The sequence below is a fragment of the Salvia hispanica genome, chromosome 4, assembly GCF_029641045.1.
Source record: "Salvia hispanica isolate PSC_SH4W2 chromosome 4, Shi_PSC_v1, whole genome shotgun sequence".
NCBI classification, from domain to species: Eukaryota; Viridiplantae; Streptophyta; class Magnoliopsida; order Lamiales; family Lamiaceae; genus Salvia; species Salvia hispanica.
Genome location: NC_142695.1, coordinates 38,060,391 through 38,073,782, shown reverse-complemented (window position 1 = coordinate 38,073,782; position 13,392 = coordinate 38,060,391).

The window sequence follows — 13,392 nt, the reverse complement described above, 5'->3', positions numbered from 1 at the left end:
GAATATGAGATGAATATATGATTCGTGTAAGAGATATGCATTTATATATCGTATTGGAATTATTTGATAGAATATAATATGGATATGCAGATGATAGAATTGATACATTTTACATATGGTATTGAAAGTACATGAATCATATGATTAAAGAGGATCTGTGACGGTCTTGTCCTGAATCTGAAAATACAGAGGGACCTACGGGTCAAAAACAGAGGGACCTTCGGGTCAAATATAAAGGGACCTATGAGTCTAATTACAGAGGGACCTTCGGGTCATAGAGGAATCCCGGGCAGATACCAGGCTTCATTTGTCACAGAATAATAAATGGAATAGAGAGGTACCTTCGGGTCATAGAGTGAATATCAGATTATATGATGTATAGATGATATGATTATGTGTTGTCTAATATTAATGATGGAATATCATATGGGTATGTGATTGGTGTAACAAATATGTTTTATATATATGATATTGAAATTATATGAGTCATATGATTAAAGAGGATCTATGATGGTCTTGTCCTGGATCTGAAAATACAGAGGGACCTACGGGTCAAAAACAGAGGGACCTTCGGGTAAAATATAGAGGGACCTATGAGTCCAATTACAGAGGGACCTTCGGTTCATAGAGGAATCCCGAGCAGATACCGGGTTTGATCCGTCACAGAATAATAAAAATGAACATGGAGTATATGCATATGTATATGAAATTGATTATTTATATGTTGTGTATTGATTTTGATGATATGTGTTGATTAAAAGAATGTACTTGATGTTTGTGTAATGTGAAATTAGAGGCAGAAATTTATATACGTTGAATGGTGGCTCATAAGCACCACTAATATTTTTACGGATAAAATATCGGTTATGCTTTGGTTGGCATGATTTATACAAATTCCACACATTATCAGGTCGGCGACTAACACAATTTGGCAATATTTTTCTTGCATATAGATAAATGTGTAATATATATATATATATATATATATATATATATATATATATAGGGAGATGATCAAAAATAAGAATGCATTTAAATCCAGAAATGCAGCCCAAATCTTGGCCCTAGGATTAAATGATCTAATGGTCAATAATTAACCCAAAACACGGAAGGTCATAATTAAGTAGTTTTAGGTCATATTATAAGATTTGGGTTTATGTCATGTTAAGATCATTTTAGGTCATGCTTTGTTAGCATGACCTAAAAATAAACTAACTATGACCTAAAAATGCCCTACGTATGACTTTGTTCTGCGTTTCTGTATTTAAATTTGGTCTTCATAGATCAAAACCCTATATATATATATATATATATATATATATATATATATATAGTGGTGAGAGAGTACAACTACAATTCAAAATGTTTTGAAATATGTACCAATAATGAAGGTTGAGTTTTGAACTCACCTAATATGTGCATTTTACGTATTTTGACACGTGGGTTAATTAATGTTAAAAGGTTAGATTTATTTATCAAAATAATATACGTCAGAGGGTTGGAGTGTGATATAGATAAACAGTGATTTTCCACTGCATAAAAACCTAATAATCCATAGTTAAAAAAACAATCTTGATGCAGTAATTCTAATATTTGGCATAAATTACACACTAAAACTCAGCAAACCAGCAAAAAATCAACTTTTATAATCCTGATATAAGAGAGAGACCTTGACAGAGGCGGGGTAAGGGGGATGTAGGTCGGGAGCAGTGGCGTCTTGGGCCGCGAGGTGGAGAGGCACCGTGACCGACAGCAGCCGCTCCGCGACCCTCAGCACTATCTCTGAGGCCTCTTCAACAGACAAGATATTTCTGGCTTCCCCCATTTCTCTGATTTTCCTTGTTAGGTTCTCATTTCAGTCTATCTATCCACTTTCTTCACTCGTATTACGGTGGTTATATTGAAGGAATATAAAAGGGCCCACTAGATTCCTCATTTCTCTTATGGCACTCGCAACACAGCTCATTGTCATCTCGAACTCGTCTCACCAAGATGAGACGATGGTAGAGGTGCCCAGGGTTTAGGAACCGGCGGTTACGGTTCAGAACCTGATAAATCATATTCTAAGCCTTGGTTATTGGACAGTATGTCGTGAAATGCATGTATTATCTACAAAACAGTTGCTTAAGTGTGCAGGATTAAAGGATCCAAGTCAGTAGGAGACGATTCATGTGACGCAAGTGAAAAGGGCGCTAGAAGGGTGCAATACTGACCAGGATGCATGCCAGAGAAAAGGCTCGAGATGGAGAAGAAGGATAGCTGGGATGATCATTAACAAGGGCAGAAAAGTCAAAACTTGAAGGAAGTCTACCCTAAAAGCAAGGGCAAGCCTCCCTATAAAAGAAGCCACTTGCGAGAGGTCCCGAGTTCGCCTTTAGAGTTGGTCCCTTAGAGTTCGGTCAGGAGCTCTAAGTTCTCAGTTCAAAAAACACACTTAGTAGAATTCTCTCGAGAAGATCAGTCCTTCAGCATTGTCCGACCTCTCGTTCCTCGCCACAGCTATGGTCACTTGGCGTCCAAGAGTCTGCCGGAGAAGTCATCGATCCACCGTTCCAGCCAGTTGCCGTAGTAGTATAGCAGTATCATCGCCCGGAGTGGCCAAACAATCGTTATTTTGCTTTCTAGTTTAATCTCTACTTGTTTTCGTCGTTGGTTTTGTTGCAAACACTCATCGTTGTTGCCTTTTGAAGTACTTTGTGAAGTTCCAACGCTTAAATTATGAAGTTTCTATTTCGCATGTCGCTTTGGTTCGAGTTTGCTTCATTCTGCCTAGGATAATTAGATCTAGTTGTTGGTTTTAATTTCTAAGTGTTTTCTTACCTGGAGTTGTCGATCTGAAGTTGTAGTTATGTTTTAGTCTAATCTTCGTGCTTGAGTCTTCGTGTTGCATTATGATCACCGCCTTGCATGTTAGTCAGTAGAAGTAAAATTGCAGTTTCACCGTTTATTTTAAGTTCGAGCATTTTAATCAATGGATCTTGAGTTTGAGGTTATGAACCTGAGTTTAGTTATGGTGTTTGTGTTCATCTGATTATTTTTTATAATACTTGGTGAAGAAGAAAACGTCAAAATCAACTTTAGTTTGGACCACTTTACTTTTAAGTTACTTTTGCTTTTGTTCCCTACTTTTCAGTTGTACTGTCCAGATATGCCTTGTAGTCTAAATTTCCTCTTTTAGTAACTGTCTACTTTTCATATGCCTCTGAGACACCTTGTCCCCTATTTCCACGAACACCACCACATGCCTGTTATTTTCACACCCACTAGTCAGTAGAGTACCTCCTTTATTTCTTGCCTAGGTAAATCTCAACCCAAGCGTGGTAGCAAACCAAAAACACCCAGGAATGTCACCGCAGTTATCCAAACGTGTCCATCCTTGTGGGATTCGACCCTTACCTCCACTATACTAATCAGTAGAAGTGGGTTGAGGAAAATTATTTGAAGCCAGGTCCCGGTTGTCGTACCAACGATTCAGCTGGGTCGGGAATCTCTTCCTGATCAGTTGGATACACTCCAAATTACATACGAAAACCGACTCACAGACCAAAAACGCCTTTTCAAAATGGCGCCGTTGCCGGGGATGGATGGCGTTCATACCTGTTATTTTGTGTGATTTTTTTGGTGTACATACTGTTTATAATTTTCCTTTTCTTTTTTTTTCAGTTTATGAGAAGTGGCTCGGCTCCTGGCCAGTGGAGACCAAGGATACTTCCCCGAGGAATAATACTCGTTACCACTCGTTCTGGCCTGTTGACAGCACTGTCCGACCTAGGCACGAGCAGCGACGAGGAGAAAGAAGATCTAGAGTACCAACTCCCGGAGCTCCCACCCCAACCAGTAAGAACACTAGTGAGAATGGCTGACCAAGGTGAGGACGATCCCAAGCTCGCAACACTTACCGCACACGCCGATGGAGATCCCCCACAAGCCATAGTGGTCACCCCAGGCCAGACCGCCTGTGATATGAAACCCCACGTGATTGCAATCCAACCGACGTACTGTGGGAAGAGTTACGAGGGACCATACGAATTCTTAAATGAGTTCTGCAAAATCTGTAAGGCGCAGAGGCGGCCAGCAGGAGCAAGCGAGGACGATTACAGACTGAAGGCAATACCTTTTGTCCTAAAGGGAGAGGCCAACACTTGGTTCATGCGCCTGCCAGCCGACTCTATCAATACATGGGCCGATTTCAAGTCAGTTTTCCTAGCCGAGTTTTTCCCGTCTTCAAAGGCAAGTGCATTGAAGAGGAAAATATCGTGCATAAGGCAAGAATATGATGAAACCCTAAGCGAGTACTGGGAGAAGTACATGAGTCTTCTGGAGTCATGCCCCAACCATCGCATGAAGGAGATAGAGGTGCACCACACTTTCTATGAGGGGATGAACAAGGAAACCAAGGATCTGGCGAATTCATCATCCGGAGGCGATTTCACCCAGTTGAGAGTCAGTGAAGCCAAAAAGGTGTTACGCAAGCTGTTAAATGCGAAGAAGACGTACGACAACGCAAGGGATGGGTACAGCAGAGAAAGGGTAGCAAGTGCTTCAGCTACTGACCAGGAGGAACGGATGGATTCGAAGATGGAGGAATTAAAGGAGTTGCTGACTGCAATCAAGCAGAACACTCCACCACCTTCTCCGACTGGAGGCAAAGAGGCCCCAGAACTACCATATGATCAGCCGGACAACTCGCTGGATGTGGAGCAAGCAAATGCCGCAGGATACTACAATTCCAACGGCAATTGGATTCCGGGAAGGCAGAGGGATGCACCATGGAGGGACCACCAAAATTTCCGATTGGGAGATGGAAATCAGAATCAGAACCAAAATCAGGCTCCAAATCAACCCAACCCCCACCCGAACCAAAATTCCAACCGTGGCCCGACAAACCCTGACTACCAGTCTAACTGGGTAGGAAGAAATCAGCATCCTCAGAACCAAAACCCTCAAAACCAGAACCCGAACCCTGCCTATGTGCCACCCCATCAGCGAAACAACCAGAACCAAAACTAGAACCAATTTAACCCAGGACCTCAACATAACACCCACAACCAAAACCAAAATCAGTACCAGCACAACCACGACCAGTACAACCCTCCTGCCCAGTATAACCAGTACCCACACAACCAAAACCAACAAAATTTCTCGGGCTACCAGTCAAACCCACCACCCCAGTATAACCAGCACCAGGGCTCGAACCAATTCCATCACCCAAACAGGTCGAGGAGGTCTATGGAGGACATGATGGGAGAGATGCTTGCTTCGCAGCAGAGGATTAAAAGCGACTTGCAGTCCAGTAATGAAACAATGCAAGGAATGCAAAGTGCCCAGAAGGAGCATAGGGCAAATATGGATATGATGAACAGGCAGTTGGCCCAGCTCGCTAACTCGGTGGGCGAAATGAAAGGGAACTCAGGGAAACTCCCATCTACAATTCATGTACCCGAAAAGGCAAATGTGAGTAAAATTACACTGCGGTCCGGGACAGCCTATAATGGACCTCAACTCAAGAACCCTATTGGGGAATCTAGTAAGGAAAGAGTGCTGAGCGACACCATCTCAGCGGAAGAGCTCAAGACGCCCCTGCCTCAGTGGGAGATCCGTTTTTTTCTAAACGAGAAGCCTACTGCGGAAGGAAAGGAGGGAGAAACAAAACCTGGAAATAAGCAGCCGGAAGGAGCAATGCCCACATCGGAACCTCAAACCCAGGAGGAACCAAGGGAAAGTCCACACGGACTAACTGGAGAGGCTAAGGGAGAAAAACCGTTTCCATACCGGTTTGTGACGAAAAGGAAGAAGGAAAACCCTGTGGATTTCATGTCGATCTTTGGAAAGCTGGATGTCACCATACCATTCCTCCAAGCCGTGAGACTGCCCCCTCTGGGGAAGTTTATAAAGGAGTTTATAGCCGGAAAGGCCCAGGAGGATGGAAAAATCATGGTGGAAGGAATAGCGTCAGCCATTGTACATGAGAAACTACCACCCAAGAGAGCCGACCCAGGTATGTTTACTTTACCCATAACAATTGGAGATGTGAAAATTGAGCATGCAATGTGTGATTTAGGAGCATCTATCAATGTCATGCCGTTATCCATTTTTAATCGGTTAAAGGGGGTAAAATTGTCAAATACTAGGGTGTTGATCCAACTGGCTGATAGGCCATGTATAAATCCTGAGGGTGTGTTAGAAAATGTGTTGGTCAGGATACAAAACTTTACTTATCCCGCTGATTTTTATGTCATTAAAATGAGCGAACCAGAAGCTAGGGAGTCTAGCGGGATATTGTTAGGAAGACCATTTTTAAGAACGGCTAAGACAATTGTGGATATGGCTGAGGGGACAATCTGCATTGACTTTAATGGTGAGAAATTTGTCTTTGACATCAATGAAGCCATGAAAAAACCAATAGATTCTGAAAATCTATGTTATGTTGATGTAATTGACCCCTTAGTCCAAGAATTTCTTGAGACCGAATTATTACAGGAAAAACTCCAAGCCTTGGATGTGTATGCCCAGGCTGATGTGGAAGCAGCTGCATGGTGTGATCTGATCAGTAGCCGAGGGTTGACTGACGAGGAGATCGAAGAAGCAATTACGGAATTTTGCCAGAAGTCGGAACTAGCGGGATCCGTAGGGGCCGTGCTACCGGCCAGTACGGAGGAAAAATCAGATGCTGAACAAGAGCAAGAGGAGGATTCAAAGAAGAACCCTCTACCTATAGACACACTACCCCTGCAAGTGGAGTTGAAAAAGTTGCCAGCGAACCTTAAGTATGCCTACCTCGGGGAGGAAGACTCGTTCCCTGTAATCATCAATAGCGGGCTGACTGAAGAGCAAGAGGCAAGACTACTAACTGTGCTGAGCAAAAACAAGAAGGCTATTGGATGGAGCCTTACGGACCTGGTAGGTATAAGCCCGGACGTCTGCATGCACCACATTAGGCTGGAGGATGGAGCCAAGGCACATAGAGATTCTCAAAAAAAGGTGAACCCAAACATGCGGGAAGAGATACTGAAGGAAATCTTAAAGTTACTCTCACTGGGCATTATATACTCGGTACCAGATAGTGAATGGGTCAGCCCAATCCATATGGTCCCCAAGAAATCAGGGATCCAGGTGGTTAAGAATGAGAGGAATGAGCTAGTGCCCACCAGACTAGTTACTGGGTGGCGAATGTGTATAGATTAACGAAAGCTGAATACTGCAACCAGGAAGGACCATTTCCCCCTGCCATTCATCGATCAAATGTTGGAGCGACTGGCTGGGAGGAAGTACTTCTGCTTTTTGGATGGCTACAGTGGATACTTTCAAATCTACGTGAACCCGGAGGCCCAGGATAAGACCATGTTCACCTGCCCGTTTGGAACCTATGCGTATAGGCGTATGCCATTTGGCCTATGCAACGCCCCCGGTACCTTCCAACGGTGCATGATGAGCATATTCTCGGATTTGATTGAAGATTGTATAGAGATCTTTATGGATGATTTCACTGTCTATGGAGACTCTTTCGACTCGTGCTTGCAACATTTGGATGTGGTACTAGAAAGGTGCCAAGCAAAGAGTCTGGTTTTAAATTTTGAGAAATGCCACTTTATGGTTACAGAAGGAATTGTCTTAGGACACGTGGTGTCAGAAAAGGGGATCCGGGTGGATCAAGCTAAGGTGGATGTCATATCCAAACTACTCTTCCCTACTGATCAGAAAGGAATAAGGGGTTTTCTTGGCCATGCTGGATTTTATCGAAGATTTATCAAGGATTTCGCCAAGATTGCCCAACCCCTTCCCAGACTTCTCCAGAACGAGGTGGAGTTCGTTTTTGACGAGCATTGCAAGGCTGCTTTCAACCTCCTTAAGGAAAAATTGATTTCTGCACCGATTATTCAGGCTCCTAACTGGGATCACCCCTTCGAGGTGATGTGCGATGCTAGTGACTATGCAGTGGGGGCCGTACTGGGTCAGAAGATCGATGGGAAAAGGTACTTGATATTCTATGCATCTAAGACCTTGAATCAGGCCCAACAGAATTATGACACCACCGAAAAGGAGATGTTGGCGGTTGTCTATTCATTCGAAAAGTTTAGGCAGTACCTACTGGGATCCAGAGTCATCGTCTATACTGATCATGCGGCGATTAAGTATCTCATTGCGAAGAAGGAGTCAAAACCCCGACTGATCAGATGGGTGCTGTTTTTACAAGAATTCGATTGGAAGGTAGAAGACAAAAAGGGGGTTGAAAACAAAGTAGCGGACCACTTGAGTAGAATAATACAAGGGAACAGTGAGGATGTGAGAGATCGATTCCCGGAAGAACATTTGTGTGAAGTGATTTTTCCGCAAGGAAGATCGATTGGGAAGAAGTGATGAGACTTACTGGGCAGGACGTAACAACCAAGGGCAAGGAGAAAGTAGGACAGGAACCCTGGTATGCGGACTTGGCCAACTACCTAGTGACGGGAGAGCTACCAATGGTGCCAAACGTGACAAAGGCTCAGAGGATGAAGATCAAGAGCGAAGCAAAGTATTATTTCTGGGACGACCCATACTTGTGGAAGGCAGGAACCGACCAGGTCATTAGGAGATGTGTTCCTGACTGGGAGCAACGGGATGTACTAACGCACTGCCACTCCTTGGCATGTGGAGGACATTTCGGGCCAAGGAAGACTGCCACAAAGGTGCTAGATAGCGGATTCTACTGGCCAACCCTGAATAGAGATGCATACGAGTTCTGCGAAGGCTGTGACCGTTGCCAACTGACCGGTGGGATCTCGGCGAGGGATGAAATGCCGCAAGTTCCAGTAATTGTTTGTGAGGTGTTCGACATCTGGGGTATGGACTTCATGGGTCCTTTTCCCTCATCTTATGGGAACTCCTACATCCTGGTGGCAGTTGACTATGTATCAAAGTGGATAGAAGCCAAGGCCACAAGCACTTGTGAATCTAAGGAAGTCACCAAGTTCCTCAAGAGTCATATATTCAGCCGATTTGGAATACCAAGGGCAATCATCTCCGATCAAGGGACTCACTTCTGCAACCGAACGGTCGAAGCATTGATGAAGAAGTACGGAGTTCATCACCGCCTATCCAGTCCTTACCACCCTCAAGCCAACGGGCAAGCAAAGATCTCAAACAGGGAAATAAAGAGCATTTTAGAGAAGACAGTCAACCCTTCCAGAAAAGATTGGAGCACAGGGTTGGAAGATGCCCTGTGGGCATATCGCACAGCCTACAAAACTCCTATCGGGATGTCCCCCTATCGCATCGTCTTTGGGAAGATGTGTCACTTGCCAGTAGGAATTGAACACCGAGCATACTGGGCAGTTCAGCAGGTTAACGTGGATGCTAAGAACTGTGAAGAGGAAAGGAAGCTACAACTACAAGAGCTGGAAGAACTCAGATTGGAGTCATTCGACTCAGCCATGTGGTACAAGGAGAAAACAAAAATGTGGCACGACAAAAATCTGAGAACCAAGGATCTCCAAGTTGGTCAGAAAGTACTACTCTTCCAGTCAAGATTGAAGCTAATGCCTGGGAAACTCAAGTCAAAATGGGCAGGACCTTACATTATCACTGCACTACGTGCTAATGGAGCGGTCGAGATTTCAGGGAATATCCCTAACTCTGAACCTTTTGTCGTTAATGGACATAGATTAAAAATATATAGGGAAAATGAAGATGTGAGTGTAGTGGAAGAAATTCCACTACACTTTAATAGCCTCTAAATGACCAGTAGAAAAGGGGTTTAGAGTTCCACCTGGTCAACGTAATATGATTTGTGCTTATTGACCAGGTAAAACTTTAAATACCCTTAGTAATGATGTAAATATTGTGAATAATTAGTAATTTAACTTATGTTAAGAAAGAAAAGCCCCAAAAAGATTTTTCGGATCTTAAATATTAATTTGGAGTTCGTACTGACCACGAGGATACCACTTGGGTGAAACTCTGAATTATATTAAAGAGCCATTTATTTGCTTTATTTCTATTTCTAGCTAATTGAGAAGGGGGTGATGAGTAAAATTTGAATTTTGGTGCGTGTTGCAGCTTTGCAGGCGAGTGCAGAGACTGGGAGGGCGCGTGGAGCAGGGACGTGACAGGAGACGTCCAATCAGCTGCGAGAACTCCCAAGCGCCTTCCACACGAAGCGTCGTAACCTGGCAACCGCCTACCACCGGTCAAAACCCACAACTACCCACCCCTCTATAAAACACCCCACCGCCTACTCCCCTTCACTTTACAAACCCTTACATGCATTCTCTCACCCACAACCGCCGTCCCACTCCGAAAACTACCACCCACTACGAAAACCACCGTGAATCACTACCGGTAAAAGAGAACCACCACCGATATAGCCATGGCAAAGAGAAAGGAAACCAACAACCCAGCATCTACCACCGGCGAAATCCCGTCAGAAGTCCGAACGACAGCCGAATCGCAGCCGCCAAGTCCACAACGATCACAGCCAACGCCGACGACACAAATCCCGGCAATGGTTCCTTTAGACGCACTGGCAGCATATCTAAGACAACAAGACCCCAACAAAGATTGGACAGCGACCCTGGCCGGATTTAGCCTAACCGGAGGAATACCGGCGACACCAAACCCTACCCCAACAGCAACCACAGTAACCCCACCCACCACCACCCCAAAAACCTCACATCCGACATCCGAAAAGACCTCCCCAACAGTAATTGCACAAGCAGAACTGCTCGACGTTAGCCCTCTTTCCGCCTATCAAGATCCCAACTGGGGAGAAACAGAGGAAAAGGAGAGTGGAGGGAGAGCAAGCGAGTGCGAGAAGGGTGAAGCAGAGGAGATAATGAACACTGAAGCCACAACGGATGAAGCAGAGAGGGAGGAGATAGACCTGAACGAAATGGCCAGAAAGCAAGGGTTAATGACGGATGATGAGTTCCAAGCGGTTTTGGGCAAGGGAGATAGGATCGTGGTAAACCCTGAAGGGGTGGCTGAGGTACTGGACCTCGCATCCCAGGCAGTAGGGAGGGGGGAAACAACCACGGAAGCAGAGGAGTCGGGAGGTGTAGTCCACCAATCAGTGGAGGAGAAGACAGACGAACAAACGGAAAAAGCTGAACAACTTGAGGAGGAGAGGCAAGAGCCGAACACACATCAAGAGGAAGCCTCAGTGGTAACTAAACCCAAGCCAGTAAAGAGGAGGCTAGTGTTGAAAAACGACCCCAAGGCAGAGAGGCAGAAACCCCAAAGAGTGTCACAGAGATGCTTAGGAAAGTGGAAGTCCAACAAGACAGGAGCAAACACAGCAGCAGATGCAGTGGAGGTTTCGAGCGAAGACGAGAAAACTACTCCTACAAAACCTGGGGAAGAGCCCTCGAAAGCTAGCCAGGAGGACACCCAAATGGCAACAGGGACAGTATCATCAACGCCGACTGACCAGAAGGAGAATACTGACAAGGTGGCTGAGGGTCTGGACCTCGCATCAGATTCAGTAGGTCGGGAGGAGGCGACGAGAAGTGATACTAGTACCCGTGCGATGACCGAACCTACCACCCAGGAGGACGTTTCAACAAAAGCCGACGAAGAAGCAGAGGCAATGGAAATCGAAGAAACTAAGTACATCCAGGAAAGGAAGAGAAAGGGGAAATCCCCTGTCAAGAAGAAACAAGCCGTGAAGAAACAGTGCACTGCCAATGCCAGCATAGTGATCAGAGAGCCAGAAGAGAGAGGGAGATTAAGCAACAGCGACTACACTTCCAGCGAGGAGTCTGATTCAGAGAGTGATATCTCTCTAGAAGGGGAAGAATACCATGAGCAGCAGCTCCCCGACAACCACCACGAACTAGTCCACCCTCCGATAGAGAGGATCGTGTACCGACGATGAAGGGTAGAGCTCACTGATGAGCTCATGGAGGACATGAAGCACTACGACACCAAAAAGCTTCAAGATGCATTTGACGACAAGGACGATAGCAGCAAGCAGGTTAAATGCGGAAAGGTACTCCACATACCCTCTTTGGATGAGTTATCTATTCGTGATTCCTTCCTGGCCAGTATGGAAGCATTGGGTTTTGAATGGCTGTTAGAGATTAGGGACCCGGAGATATCTGTGAGGTCAGCAAAGGAGTTCTTCACCACATTTAGGTTCCAAGTCACTGCGGACCTAGACGAGGTGTCAATTTCCTTCAGAATATTCGGAGGAGAACTGTCCATGAGTCTGATAGAGTGGACTGTGCGACTGGGTATGTGTAGCCTGGAGGAGGCTATAGGACTAGAATGGAGAAGCCGTGAGAGGGGGGTACCGAGGAGACACATAGAATTTGAGCCCCAAGAAGCCTGGGAGGAGCTAACCCACCCCGATGCTGGCTAGTTCGCCTCCACTAAATCCAGATCCACCCACTTCAACAATTCCATGCTGAGATTGGTACAACTCTACTTAGGCTATAACCTACTGGGGCAGAGTAATTCAGCTGCCAGAACGTCCATGACCGAATTGTACTTGGTATGGTGCGCTAAACATGGAAGAAGACTGCATTTGGGATTTTGGACAGCCTACCAATGCCACCTGATAGCCACCTACCCAGCTAGAAACTTGTCCCTCTGCCACATACTAGGAGCTTTCGTGCGCAACAACATCATCATAACAGAGGCAGAAGACCTATCTCCGATGTACATGGTCGACGCTCCTGGCCTGTTCGATATACCCTTCTTCGTCCGCACCAACTTGGTATACTACAGAGAAGGAGTACCCCAGTTCTACCCAATGGGAGAAGCCCCTGGGGGAAGGGCACAACAAGGCCAGGAGGGGCAAGCTGGGCAGATCGACCAAGCGCAAAGGCTGAGGCAAGAAAATCTGGAGAGGGCAGTAACTGAGCTGGCAGAGGAGAATAGACAATCACGGGCAGAGATAGCGAAGCTGACAACCCTAATGGAGAGCATCCTAAAGGAATTGGCAAGAGGAAAGGCAAGCACTGGAGTTGGAACAAGTGGACATGGAGGACAGGAAGAAGAAACCACCGGACCTGAGGAAAAAGAAGGTGATGAACAAGAGGAAGAAGATGACAACCAACCGGAACCCACTGAAGAAGAACCAAAGGACCCACCTGCACAGACCCCTGCGCCAAGGAGGAGCAGGAGGAACGTCTGATCGACCCCCCCCCCCCCTCCCCCAAACTGACCAGTTAGTTTTCTTTTTAATTTTAAGTTTTTTTTAATTTGTTTTCTTACTTTTGTTAATAGATAGAATTATGTGTATTAATTGTAAGCAAACCCCATTTATAACACTTAGCCTATTTAATAGTCTAAGTGTGAGAAGTAAAGGGTTTGCTACTTCGGTGCATGTGTTTTTTTTATTATGTTTTTGTGTTTAGTCATAAGCATGTTAACTCACACTTAGCCTACTGCGTAGTCTAAGTGTGAGGA